Raw genomic sequence first — 14,875 nt, forward strand, 5'->3', positions numbered from 1 at the left:
TGTGTGTGTGTGTGTGTGTGTGTGTGTGTGTGTGTGTGTGTGTGTGTTTTGGTTTTTTTATTGTTTTAGTAAGCTCCGTGCCCAGCATCAAGCCCAATGCAGGCTTCAACTCATGACGCGGAGATCAAGACCTGAACTGAGATCAAGGGTCGGACACTTAACCGACTGAGCCACCCGGGCACCCCAGGACCTATGCAGTTTATAACCTGCTTCCGTCTCTGGCCAAATCTCTGAGCCGGGGCTCTGGAGCTGGGGTGGGGGGCGATGGTGTGATCATCTCTCTCTGAGTGATGCCCTTGTTTAGGAGTTGAGCACGTGACAGTTGGGAGGCAGGAGGCCTCAGGTCTTCTCAGCTTGCCCCTCCTGGCATGAAACCACCACCGTATAAGCCAGGACAGGGACAGCCAAGCCCTCTGTATCCTCAGTGACATCATGCTCAAGGTAGAGTCTCCATTCCGTGAGTGGGAGCTGAGCAGAAGGGAGTCCCCACCGCTTGGCCACGCTTGCCCAGGACTTAGCCTCAGCCACAGGTGGCTGGTGCAGGGTGACAGATGTTGATGGCCTGCCCTTCCCTGGAAGAAAGCCCCGTGACAGGGAGCTGAGGGGAGAGGGGCCCTGTGTTCTCAGCTGCACCGATCTGGAGTGGGGGTAGGGAGAGAGGGAGCAGTTTGGGTCAAATACCACACACCCTTCTCAGGTTTTAGTGGCTTTTCTTGAATAGGTATTTTATCATTTGTGTATACCCTTAGGACCGCTTCTAGCTACTGTAAATGGTTGTCTTTTTACACTTTTCACCCATTTCATTGGAGCCTGGATCTGTGGAGTCCCTCACGTCATGCTGAAATCTTTCTCTCTTTTTTTTTAATTAAAAAAAATTTTTTTTTAGTGTGTATTTATTATTGAGAGACAGAGAGAGACAGAGCATGAGCATGGGAAGGGCGGAGAGAGGAGGAGACACAGAATTCGGAAGCAGGCTCCAGGCTCTGAGCTGTCAGCACAGTGCCCAACGCGGGGCTCAGACCCACGAGCCATGAGATCATGACCTGAGCCGAAGTCGGATGCTTAACCGACTGAGCCACCCAGGTGCCCCTAAAAAAAAATTTTTTTTTAATGTTTATTTATTTTTGAGAGAGAGAGAGAGAGAGAGAGAGAGAGAGAGGCAGAACGTGAGCAGGGAGGGGCAGAGAGACACAGAATCTGAAGCAGGCTCCAGGCTCCAGGCTCCGAGCCATCAGCACACAGCCCGACGGGGGGCTCGAACACACGAACTGCGAGATCGTGACCTGAGCCGAAGTTGGATGCTTAACCGACTGAGCCACCCGGGTACCTCTACAGTCTTTGTTTTAAAATCTGTTTTGTTTGCTGTAAGTACTGCTAGCCTGACTTCTTTTTCTCCTTTCCATTTCCGTGGTAAGTGTTTTTCCACCCTTCGCTTTCAGTCTGTCTGTGTCTTCCATCTTGCAATGGTTTTGAACTTAACGTTGGCTTCACTGTTGATTTGTTACCCTAAAATTCTATTGCCGAATCAGGGAAATACGAAATACAAACTGGGTGTTTGGTGGATCTAAGGAAAATTGTTAACGTTTTTAGATACGGTCATAGTATTGGGCTTATTTTAAAGAGTTCTTACCCGTTCGTAAGACATACTGAGGTATTTACAGACGGACAATATGGTGTACGGGGTTCGCTTAAAATAATCCTGTCTGAGCTGTAAGTGGGGAGGGCACGAGAGCACCGGTGAGAGAAGATTGGCCGTGAGTCGACAATTATATTAATAACTACATTAATTTTTGTTAATACGAGTTGCGCAATAGGGGTTTATTACACTATTCTTTCTACTTTTGTGTATGTTTGAAATTTTCTAAAATCGGTTAATTTATTTTGTCTACATGTGAAATATACCTCATTAGATTTTGTTTTCTACAAATATAAGGTCATCATTAAGTTGAGTTAAAATCTTGAAAAGTCGGGTTGCCTGGGCGGCTCAGTCAGTCGAGCGTCTGACTTTTGATTTCGGCTCAGGTCATGATCTCATGGTTCGTGGGATCGAGTCCCACATCAGGCTCTGTGCTCAGCTCTCTTCCCCTCTCCCTCTCTCTCTGCCCTTTCCTCCCTCTCTCTTAAGATAAATAGACTTAAAACAATCTTGAGGGGCGCCTGGGTGGCTCAGTCGGTTGAGCGTCCGACTTCAGCTCAGGTCACGATCTCGCGGTCCGTGAGTTCGAGCCCCGCGTCGGGCTCTGGGCTGATGGCTCGGAGCCTGGAGCCTGCTTCCAATTCTGTGTCTCCCTCTCTCTCTGCCCCTCCCCTGTTCATGCTCTGTCTCTCTCTGTCTCAAAAATAAATAAACGTAAAAAAAAAAAATTAAAAAAAAAACAATCTTGAAAAGTATGTATAACATACTTTTCACTTACGACGTGGATTATGGCTTCATAAAACCAAGAAGACTTAAAAACTTCAAGTACACTGTGTTCTGAAACAGTCTTGTGTAAGCATCTTTGTAAAAAGACATTCTTACTAAAATCAGTTTTTATTTTTCGGTATCTGAAGTGGCATGCATTTCAGGCAAGTTTCTAATCAAAATTTATTAGATATTCTAATTATGCATCAGAGGCTGGTTTGTCATTTCAATCAAAACCACTTTCAGACGATTAAAGTGTTTTATGGAAGAAAAAAAAAAGCCATGATGAAAATTGCCCCAGTTGTATTTCAAGAATTTATAAAAAGACAAATTGATGCACTGAATTGAAGCTGAGTAGAACCGAGCTTGCGAAAAGAAAACACATTTGATGACCAAATTTTAAACATCAGCCGGGATGTTCTGGATCAGTCAGAGTATGAATTAGCACTCGTGACTCCAACAATTAGAGCCTAATGCTTTCCGAGAGTTAAAAGGTTTCTTTTTTTATATTTATTTTCTATAGACCTATTAATGGGAAGGGTTGGGTTTTTTTTTTCCAACCTCTTGAAAATGTCAACTTCTTGAAAAAAATAAATGTTATTTTGTAAGAAGTGAGAAACTAGTTTTGACAATAGATAATTTGCCCACTTGTATCGCACAGTGCAACGGATAAAATTTTGCACAATTGTAATTGGTCTCGGTAACTGTAGGAAACAAAAACGTTAACGTCACAGAACTTAAAATGATTTTATCGTTCATCTTAATTGTGCTGCCATAATATTGTTTTTTTTTTTTAATTTCTTTCAACGTTTAATTTTGAGAGAGAGAGAGAGACAGAGCATGAATGGGGGAGGGGCAGAGAGAGAGAGGGAGACACAGAATCCGAGGCAGGCTCCAGGCTCCGAGCTGTCAGCACAGAGCCTGATGTGGGGCTCGAACTCACGAACCGTGAGATCATGACCTGAGCCGAAGTTGGACGCTTAACCGACTGAGCCACCCAGGCACCCCAATGTTGTATTTATTTTAACCCATTAACTATTTCAAGATAGATCATAGTGATTCATGACTTTTCTGTCCATCATGTTTAAAACTGTTCGCAGCGACTTTTTTTTTTAATTAGTTTGGAATCCAGATGGAACTCATTCGCCATCTTGATGCTAAATATTTTTGCAAATCTCCGCTCCTTTCTCCACCTCCACTGCAAGTGGCCAAAAGCCATTTGGATGATAGTTGGCTTCTAATTCACTTCCCTGCCACCCACTTTCAACCGTTCACTCAGCTAGCTGCTGATGTGATTTGTAAAGTCCACTGATGTGTTTGCTAATACCTGACATCAGTGCCACGGTGATGTTGGCCCTAATGGATGGTTCCAGGGGCAAGCTTTGGACACGGTCTCAGCTACCTAGCAACACGACCACCTATTTGGACTTAACTGTATTTGTTGGGAGGGAACCTTCTGAGGGCTGGGCGTAGGAAATGAAGATACACTGAAATGGAGTGTGTGTGTGTGTGTGTGTGTGTGTGTGTGTGTGCGCGCGCGCGCGTGTGTGTGTACATAAGGTGTGTGGTGAGGGAAGTGGGAACCAGTGGCCTTCAGTCAGTCCCTCGGAACTGCACATGCCTGCCCCGTCCTCCTGTCTCCTCTGGCAGAATCCTCTTTGGGAACCCCTGTGGGGTGCACTTTCTCCCCGAGCACAAGATCAGGCGAGTTCTCTTTGAGGCCGGTCCCTGGAGACAGCTGGCACCTCAGCCCTGAAACAAATCAAACGCTTCCTTGCTTCCTTTCCCAGCGAACCCCCGGGGTTCAGATGTCCTTGCCAAGCCTCGCCTCCTGGCCTCAGAGTGGCAGCTGGGGAGAGAGAGAGAGGCAGGGATGTGTGCTCCAGCCTCTATCCCCCCGAATTCCACGGAGTAGACAAGGAAGGGAGGAGGAAATGCCAGAGAAGGGAATACCTCCGGATGCCTAGAACGTTCCAGAGGGTGGATCGCAAAGCCACGATCTCAGTTCTGCTGTGTGGACTGGGACAAGTGCCTTAAGTTCTTCATTGCTTTATGCCTTGGTGTCTTCATTTGTAACAGGGGATCGATGACAGTACCGACTTCGTAAAGCTGGCTGTGCCTGCCAACTGTGCCTGCAGCGGTTTGAGGAATGGAAGAAGCCCCGTGCGAAAGTGGGGTGTTCCCGCCCTGCGCAGACTGTCGGGGACCGACACCGGGCCATGAGAAAGACCGAGTCCCTCTCGGGGAAGCCCTGCGTCTGCGCATACCGCCAGGCACCGGACGGCGTAAGAGCAGCGCTGTACGTGCGAACCCCGTGGCAGCGGGCACGTCGCTGGTGGCGATGGCTGCCCCAGGTCCTGCCATCCTGGGATGCACACACTCCCCCCCCCACCCCCCAACGAGAGGGCACGTCTGTCTCCCCGCGCCTTGACTCTGGCCTGGCCTGTGACTTTCTTTGGCTCATAGAATGTGGCCAAAATGACATCTGCCTTCTGATAATGGGCCTCTAGTGGCCTTGTGGCTTCTGTTCATGTGCTCTTGAGTCCCCTGCAATCACGTCCAGGAGCTGGCCGTAGCCTCCTTGAGGAAGAGGACGGAGACGCCCAGCCGGGAGCCAGCATGACCTATCAGACGGGGGAGAGAGGCCATCGTGGACCGGAGCCCCAGTCCAGCCCCCGGATGTCCACAGCTGCGTGGGTCACCGCGGGCCGGAGCCGAAGGAAGCCGGTCCCCAGCCCCAGTGGCCGGTCCATAAAATCATGAGCAAATATGTGGCCATCTTTTCAGCCTTCGGATTTTGGAAGACCTGGAAGGCGGCTTCACAGGCAGGTGTGATAAGGCTCGGCCTTTGGGATGGCGCCACCGAGGGCCCCGGGAGCTGTGTGCTTCTTGCCTGGGCTTCAGGAGAGGGCTGGCGTTTCTCCCCCTTGCCCCCAAATGTGGAAACTGTCATTCTTGCCTCACTTCTCAGACCCTAGATGGCCGGCCTGGTCGCTGAGAAAAGACAGAGCTCCACGCAAGCCGAAGAGAGTGGCCAATTTGGAAGAAGGATTGCACAACCAGAGAGGGAGGCAGGTCAAGCTCAACAGCTACCACCCACAGCAGGAGAGCAAGGGAGGGGCCGGTGGGAGGGCTAACTCAATGGTAACACGGTAACATGAGGCTTTCCATGGAGATTCTATTAGAACATTAAAAATAAATAAATAAGGAAGTAAAGTCTTGGGATTCAAACCAAGCAAAACAAAACACAAAACCCATGATTTATAAATTTAAAAATTCACTAGAGTCTGAAAAAAGATGCTAGTCTTTGCTGAAATGCAAACAATTAGTACACAGGGCAGAATCCTCTGCCCCCGTTTTTAAGATGTGATTTATATGGGGGCGCCTGGGTGGCTCAGCCCATTAAGCATCCGACTTTGGCTCGGGTCGTGATCTCTCGGTTGGTGAGTTCCAGCCCCACTGTGGGCTCTGTGCTCAGAGCCTGGAGCCTGCTTCGGATCCTGTCTCCCGCTCTCTGCCCCTCCCCCACTTGTGCTGTTTCTCTCTCTCTCTCTCTCTCTCTCTCTCTCTCTCTCTCTCTCTCTCGTGGATTCTCCTGTTGCCAGCCCCCGGAGGCTGGAAGACAGGAAGGCAGGAGAAAGAGGCTCCCAAGGGCTGTGGGGGTGTATTCGCAAGTCCATAAATACCCCCAGCGAGAGGTGAGGTGCGCGTCTCTACATCCAGCCGGGCGCTGTGATTGACGCTCTTGCTTGTCAAAGTCAGAACCCTACCTGTTCCCTCGCCCCCAAACACCTTTCTGACAAATCTCTCTTGGCAAATCCTATCACCCCAAGTGATTTTTCTGATTTCGTTAACCCCCGACTCCGAAATACTGATCATCACTGCAGTCTGGCGAAACCCCCAAACCACAAAGCAGTGCTAGATCAGTAGGCCTGCCTCCGTGGGCGAGAAATTCCCCATCCATGACCAGGGTTCAGCTTTGCCAAGTTTGTCTTTCATTCGAACGGAGCGCGGTGCCCACACGAAGTGCAAAGGCGTGCAGGGCCATGTTTTTTCCTGCATTTACGATCAGCTGATGGTGGAAACCGTCATGCATCACCCCGGGTGTGCTATGGGCTTTGAGATCGCGAGGAAGCATGTGTGTGCATGCACGAGTGTGTGTCTGTGAAAGGGGTTGGCGCGAGGCCTGTGGTTTCCTGCCTTCCAGGTAGGAAGTTGCCCAGTGTGTCTGCCCAGGATGTGACGACCCAGAGAACGCCATGTTTCCGTATCAACCGACTTGCCCACGAGTTTTGTGGACAAGTGTAAATCCTTAGGCGCGGTAAGGTGTACTTTTCTCCTTCTGGGAACACACGTGTTTGACTTTAACCTTTGCATACAGGTCAACAGGATATGTGAGGACCGCTGTGGGGAGAAGCGCCAGGAGCCGACCGTCCTCTCCTAGGTAAACGTCAGACCCCCCCATTCCTATGCGAACTTCCATCCTGCTTCTTAATCTCTCCTGATCTCTGTAGCAGGGGGGTGGAACAGAGGTGGACAAAGCAGAAAACGGTGTGCAGCGTTAAGTGTTCCCCCTTAGCCTTTTACATCCCTTAAATGTGTTGACAGAGAAACACGAGCCCCAGGAAAGTGGGAGAGGAGGGACAATGTTGCCCGTGGGCAGGGGTGTCAGTAACACGGTACCTGATCAGGGACACACACACACTCTCTCTCTCTTTTCTTTTTTGAATTTGAGAGAGAGAGAGAGGGGAAGAGAGAGAGAGAGAGAGAGAGAGAGGGAGAGAGAATCTTAAGCAGGGGCTACACTCAGTGTGGAGCCCAACGCTGGGCTTGATCCCACGACCCTGGGATGGTGACCTGAGCCGAAATCCAGAGTCGGAAGCTCACTGGCCTGAGCCACCCAGGGGGCCCCTGATCAGTTGACTCTTGAAAGACGAGGGAAGGAGGGAAATTGGGATTCATGACGGATGGCGGGCGCCAACCTCGAAAGCACCAACCCTAGCTCCGCCCACTGATAAACCAACCGCTCCATTCCTGGCCCAGGCTTGGTGTTCCTCCCAGTTTACTCCTGGTGGGAAGAGGCCTTGGGGTTTGGAAGTGTGAACTTGTACTTGGGGTTCTTGGCCCAAACTGGAACAGGTCAAGGAAGAGGGTAGGAACTACTGGGTATGACAAGATCTCTCATGGAACTCTGTGTTCCCGTCAAAATTTTACTCCAAATTTGTGAGAGAGTTAGGCTTTCCAGAAAGCCAGTTTTGGAGGGGAGGCTGGGTGGCTCAGTCGGTTAAGCGTCCGACTTCGGCTCAGGTCACGATCTCACGGTCCGTGGGTTCCAGCCCCGCGTCGGGCTCTGTGCGGACAGCTCGGAGCCTGGAACCCGCTTTGGATTCTGTGTCTCCCTCTCTCCCTGCCCTTCCCCTACTTGTGCTCTGCCTCACTCTCAAAAATAAATAAACATTAACAAATTTTTAAAAGAAAAAAATAAGAAAGAAAGCCAGTTTGGAATGTATTTCTGGCTGAGCGTCTTTATAGCGAGAAAGAATGCCTGGATAAAATTGTGGGACCAGTTATAACAAAGTAACCTCTGCTTAAAGGTGTTAGATTTATCCCCAGAATTAGAGTCAGTGCTGTGGGCTCAAGACTTACCTTTCCCAGATTCACGTGCCTTCTTCCCCCTTCCTCCTTGAATGTAGGTTAATCTTTTGTTTTTTTAAAGAAAGTTTTTTTTTTAAAGTTTATTTATTTAAGCAATCTCTACACCCAGGGTTCAAACTCAACGACCCTGAGATCAAGAGCTGCATGCTCTACCGACTGAGCCCTCCAGGCACCCCTGGACTCAAGCATTTTATTTTATTTTATTTTATTTTTATTATTATTTTTTAATGTTTATTTTTGAGAGAGAGAGAGAGAGAGACAGAGTGTAAGCGTGCAAGGGGTAGAGCGAGAGAGAGAGAGACACAGAATCCGAAGCGAGCTCCAGGCTCTGAGCCATTAGCACAGAGCCCGATGCAGGGCTCGGACTCACAAACCATGAGACCTGAGCGGAGGTCGGACCCTCAACTGACTGACCCATGGAGGCGCCCCGACGCTGCATCTTCTAAGGAGCACAGTTCAGTGGATTTTACCGTACGGTGTAGTATCTTCAAGGTCGTCTACGTTTTCCTTCTCGTTGACTCTATTAGAAGAACCCAGTCTACCCCCATCTCCTCTACGTTTACACAGAACACTTCGCTTCTGACACTTGTGGCCGTGACCTGTGGGGGCGGGGCCTCTCCTTGCGCCAAGCAATTCTGTGACACAGCTGAGGGGCCTACAGTTCACTTCCATTTAATTCCATCCCGACACTGTTTACCTGGAGGCAGCATCAGACCCCATGGGTTAAGGGCTCAGTCCCATGAGACTGCCCCTCCCTCCCCCCCCCCCCCAGCCCAGGCAGATGCCGGATGCAAGTGAATGTTGTCCCCTGTGTGTCCGATTGGCTGTAAAGCTGAGGTTCCCACACCCCCCACTCCTCAGGTTTGATTAATTTGCTGAGGGAGCTCACAGAACTCAGGGAAACACACGTATCAGTTCATTACAGGGTATGATAAAGAATACAGACAGATGGGGCCTCCCAGGTGGCTATCAGACTCCTGATTTTGGCTCAGGTCATGATCTCACGGTTCGTGGGTTCGAGCCCCGCGTCGGGCTCTGAGCTGACAGAGCAGAGCCTGCTCGAGAGCCTCTCTCTGCCCCTCCCCTGCTCTCTCTCTCTCTAAATAAATAAATAAACATTAAAAAAAAAGGGGGGGATACAGACGAACAGCCAGATGAAAACATACGTAGGGTGAAGGCTGGAAGGGCCTTTTTCTATGACCTTACATTCACTAACTTTTCTCTGGCCCAGTTTCTTTCTCCCTTCCTTCTTTTCAGGCTTTTTGGTAGAACCATCTTCTTTCTTCTAGAAATACATTCTTTAGAAGTCCCTGTCGTGAATTTCTGTTGGTGGTAAACTCAGTTTGGAGACATGGGAAAAGGCCGTCAGTTCACCCTGTTCTTGATGGCTTTACTCGGTCGGTCGGAGGTGATGTTCTCTCTCAGCACTTTTTGAAGACAGATTTCTACTGCCTTCTGGCTTCCATTATCGTTATTGCTGTTGAGAAAAGCTGGCTACTGATCTCATTAGAGGCCCTTTGTCAGTGTTCTCCGTTTTTGTCTCTGGCTACTTTAAAGGTCTTTTCCTGGGGCGCCTGGGTGGCGCAGTCGGTTAAGCGTCCGACTTCAGCCAGGTCACGATCTCGCGCTCCGTGAGTTCGAGCCCCGCGTCGGGCTCTGGGCTGATGGCTCAGAGCCTGGAGCCTGTTTCCGATTCTGTGTCTCCCTCTCTCTCTGCCCCTCCCCTGTTAATGCTCTGTCTCTCTCTGTCCCAAAAATAAATAAATGTTGAAAAAAAAAATTTTTTTTTAAAAATAAAGGTCTTTTCCTGTGGTGTAGTTCCCCACCGTGTGTCTCGGGTGGATTTCATATTTATCCTGCCTCGTATACATTGTGCTTCCCGTACAGATGATTCATATCTCAGTCACATGCTGGGAATTGTCAGCCTTTATCTCTCCTAATGTTATCTTGATTCAATTCTCTGTGTCTTTATTTTTTAGGGAGCAGGGAAGAGAGGACTCTGTTTAAGCATATGTTAGATACTTTCATTTCTTTCTTTCTTTTTTTTTTTTTTTTACATTTATTTACTTTTGAGAGACAGAGACAGCGCAAGCAGGGGAGGGGCAGAGAGAGAGGGAGACAAAGGATCCGAAGCAGGCTCCAGGCTCTGAGCTGTCAGCACAGAGCCCGACGCGGGTCTCGAATCCACGAACTGTGAGATCATGACCTGAGCTGAAGTCAGACGCTCAACCGACTGAGCCACCCAGGCGCCCCTCTGAAAAATTTCTTTAGGTCTATCTCTGTTTACTAATTCTCTTTTTTAAACGATATTTTACTTTATTTTCCAAGTAATTGCTACATGCAATGCAGGGCTGGAACTCATGATTCCAAGATCAAGAGTTGCACACTCCACCGACTGAGCCAGCCAGGCGTCCCTAATTCTTCTCGTGAACTGTGTATAATCTGCTGTTTCACTCATTCATTGAATTATTTTCTCTAATGATCATATTTTTTTTAATTTCTAGAAGATTCCATTTAGTTCTTTATTTTTTATTTTTTTAAATTTACATCCCAATTAGTTAGCATATAGTGCAACAATGATTTCAGGAGTAGATTCCTTAGTGCTCCTCCCCCATTTAGCCCCCCCCCCTCAGAACCCCTCCCATAACCCTCAGTTTGCTCTCCATATTTATGAGTCTCTTCTGTTTTTGTCCCCCTCCCTGTTTTTATATTATTTTTGTTTCCCTTCCCTTATGGTCATCTGTTTTGTCTCTTAAAGTCCTCATATGAATGAAGTCATATAATTTTTGTCTGTCTCTGACTAATTTCACTTAGCATAATACCCTCCAGTTCCATCCACGTAGTTGCCAATGGCAAGATTTCATTCTTTCTGATTGCCGAGTAATACTCCATAGTATATATACCACATCTTCTTTATCCATTCATCCATCGATGGACATTTGGGCTCTTTCCATACTTTGGCTATTGTCGATAGTGCTGCTATAAACATGGGGGTGCATGTGTCCCTTCGAAACAGCACACCTGTATCCCGTGGATGAATGCCTAGTAGTGCAATGGCTGGGTCGTAGGGTATAGAAGATTCCATTTAGTTCTTAATCAAATCAGTCTGATCATTTTTATGATCAGTCTCTTGTTTATTCATTTTGGGAATTGCATTAAAAAAGTTTTTTAATGTTTATTCATTTTTGAGAGAGAGAGAGACAGAGTGTGGGCAGGGAGGGGCAGAGAGAGAGGGAGACACAGAATCCGAAGCAGGCTCCAGGCTCTGAGCTGTCAGCACAGAACTCGATGTGGGGCTCGAACCCGTGAACTGTGAAATCATGACCTGAGCCGAAGTCGGACACTCAACCGACTGAGCCACCCAGGTGCCCCAGTATTTTTTTTTTAATGTTTATTTATTTTGAGAGAAAGAGAGAGAGTGAGCATACGAGCAGGATAAGGGCAGAGAGAGAATCCCAAGCAGGCCCTACATCCCTGGGTGGCATTATTCTTTTTATTTCTTTTCAGTTTTTTATTTAAATTCTAGGTAGTTAGCCTACAGGGCAATATAGGTTTCAGGAGTAGAATTCAGTGATTCATCACTTACATACAAAGCCAGTGCTCATCACAAGTGCCCTCCTTAATGCCCATCACCCCTCTAGCCCATCCCCCACCCACCTCCCTCCATCGATCCTCAGTTTGTTTTCTATCTTTAAAAGTCTCTAGGGTCGCCTGGGTGGCTCAGTCGGTTAAGCATTTGACTTCAGCTCAGGGCATGATCTCGCAGTTTGTGAGTTCGAGCCCCGCGTGGGGCTCTCTGCTTTCAGTTCAGAGCCTGGAGCCTGCTTGGATTCTGTGTCCTCCCCTCTCTGCCTTTCGCCCACTCACTCTTTCTCTCTCAAAAGTAAATAAACATTAAAAAAAAATTAAAAATCTCTTACGGCTTGTTTCCCTCTCTTCTCTCCACCCCCCCCCCATATGTTCATCTGTTTTATTTCTTAAATTCCACATAGGAGTGAAATCATATGTAATTTGTCTTTCTCTGACTGACTTATTTCACTTAGCATAATATACTCAAGCCCATTACAGGACTGGAAATCACAACCCTGAGATCAAGACCTGAGCTGAGATCAAGAGTCAGATGCTTAACTGGCTGAGCCACCCAGGCGCCCCTCTGAGTAATAGTTTAACAGGTTCAATTTTTTTTCCAATTACTTATCTTTGTATTCCACGTGAGGATCCCCCCTCCGCCCCGTTCCTGCTGATTTTAATATTTTTTTTTAGTGTTAAGCTTCTGTTAAAGGAAAAATGAGACCACAGGCTCAAAATAGAGTCACTTGTGCTAACATCCGCAAACCAAGAAGTAACATCTAATGTAACGGCAGTTTTAGCTTCTCCCAGGAATGTGACCTGCGACCTTTCCCTCATTACCTGGATGAGCCCTAGTGAGGTGATCTGCGCGATAGATCCCCACCCCTCCCCTCCAACTGCCTTCTGCCTTTGCTTCTCATTTCCTCTAGTTCCTGGGAGCTCCTTTCCATTTGTTGGATGGGATGCTTCCCAGTTCCTGGCTGCCCAGTAAAGCCAATGAGATCTTCAAATTTACTCAGTTGGGGTTTGTTTTGTTAAGAGTGCCAAGGCAAAACTATGCCAAAAGGTATACTTGGAGAAATGTCACTCCCTCCCCCACCCCATTCTACACCTTCACCCCCTACTTACTCCTCAAGAGGCTTAGAGCAAGTCTTTCCAGAATGTGCCACTTTGTGGACTACTTAGAACCGAAGGCAGTCAAGATCTGTGGCTGGAGAGAAATTGGTGACCTTCCCTTAACTACCTAGAAGAATCTACATTAGTTCTTTCCCAGAATAAGAGGAACTACCAGAGATAAATTTTACCGGCGTGACCCGTCTGTGTGGCAGGACAATCGTCTAGTGACGAGACCACTGCTTTTGTTACTGTCCTCCTTCCCTGTGAAGCCCAGGCTCCCATCCCATTCCTCAGCTCAGGATGGCATAAGCACTCTTTACTGTTCTCTCTGTGAACCTCTCCTGTATGTGGGGTTCCCGTATGTATGAAATTAAATTCGATTTTCCCCCATTAATCTGTGTCATGTCAATTTCATTCTTAGGCCAGCCGGAAGAACCTCTGAAGGGTCGAGGAGAGCTTTTCCTACCCAACACCCCACTTAGGTAACCAGTCTCACTGGTTTTTGGTATCTTTTCCTTGACTTTCTTTCTGCAAAGATAAGCAGAGACACGATTACTTTCTTATTTAATTATTTCCTTGTAAAAGGTATAAATACTATAAATACTCTTTGTCTTTAGTTTTTTTTTTTATTATTTTCTTTTTTAATTTTTTTTTCAACATTTATTTATTTTTGGGACAGAGAGAGACAGAGCATGAACGGGGGAGGGTCAGAGAGAGAAGGAGACACAGAATCGGAAACAGGCTCCAGGCTCTGAGCCATCAGCCCAGAGCCTGACACGGGGCTCGAACTCACAGAGCGCGAGATCGTGACCTGGCTGAAGTCGGACGCTTAACCGACTGCGCCACTCAGGCGCCCCTAGTTTTTTTTTTTTTTTTTAATTAATAATATACCCAGAGGGGCACTTTGGCTGGCTTGGTCAAAAGAACATGAGACTCCTGATTGCAGGGTCCTGAGTTTGAGCCCTATGTTGGGTGTAGAGATTATTTAAATAAATAAGTAATTAAACATATATACACACACACACGCACACACACACCCTTGAAACCACTCCATGTCAGTCCACAGAGATCTTCCTCATTTTATTTCTGCCTCGTCCTCTGTTGTATGGATGTACCCTTCTTCATACTTTACATCTCTTACACTTAAGTGCCTCAGCAGTTCCCAATATTTCGCACTTTTGAACAATGCTGCGGTTGAATAACCTTGTGCATATTTATTTTTGTATTACGGGAGATCTATATTCAGGGCAAATTCCTACATCAGGGATTTTTTTGGTCAAGGGGCTGTTGATTTCCATTGTATTCTACTACAAGGACCTCCAAACCTACTTTCTCAGATTTAAATTCAGGCTACCCAACCATAAAGGCTGAGGCTCATTTATCTGGATCCAAAGTGGGGCAAACTGTTGTGTTGGCTCACTCCGGACACACCGGTCGAAAGACTTGAAAAATAAATCAGAGGCATGAAGAATTTGCAAATAATCTATGTGCAGATAATAGGACAGTATATCACAGCCTTCACAAACATAAATAATAACCAGGGAGAGGATATAACACGTTGTAACATGCTTTGTTACAACAGCAACAAAGAAGATAAAAGACTGAGCAGTGCGTTCAACAAGGAATGTTCGAAATTTATATGAGGAGAACGTTAAAATACTGAAAGACACAAAAATGGATTTGGACAAATGGAGAATTGTCTTGCTCTTGGAAAAGAGAACTCAATGGGACACTTCCATTGGTTTCCCCAAGTAAATTTATTTATATAAAAATATTTTTTTAATGTTTATTTTTGAGAGAGAGAGAGAGACAGAGCGGGGGGGGGGGGGGGGAGGAGGAGCAGAGAGAGAGGGAGACACAGAATCTGAAGCAGGCTCCAGGCTCTGAGCTGTCAGCACAGAGCCCAATGTGGGGCTTGAACCCACAAACTGTGAGATCGTGACCTGAGGGGAAGTCGGACGCCTAACTGACAGTCACCCAGGTGTCCCTCTCCCCCAGTAAATTTATAAGTCTAATGCAATTCCAATTAAGCTACCAAAACATTTTTTCTAGATCTTAAGCAGATACTAAAATTCACATGGAAGGATAAACACGTAAGAATGGGTAGGAAAACCTGAAAAAGACAAGTTGAGC

Source organism: Herpailurus yagouaroundi, unplaced genomic scaffold, assembly GCF_014898765.1.
Source record: "Herpailurus yagouaroundi ecotype Mexico unplaced genomic scaffold, PumYag 217, whole genome shotgun sequence".
Classification (NCBI taxonomy): Eukaryota; Metazoa; Chordata; class Mammalia; order Carnivora; family Felidae; genus Herpailurus; species Herpailurus yagouaroundi.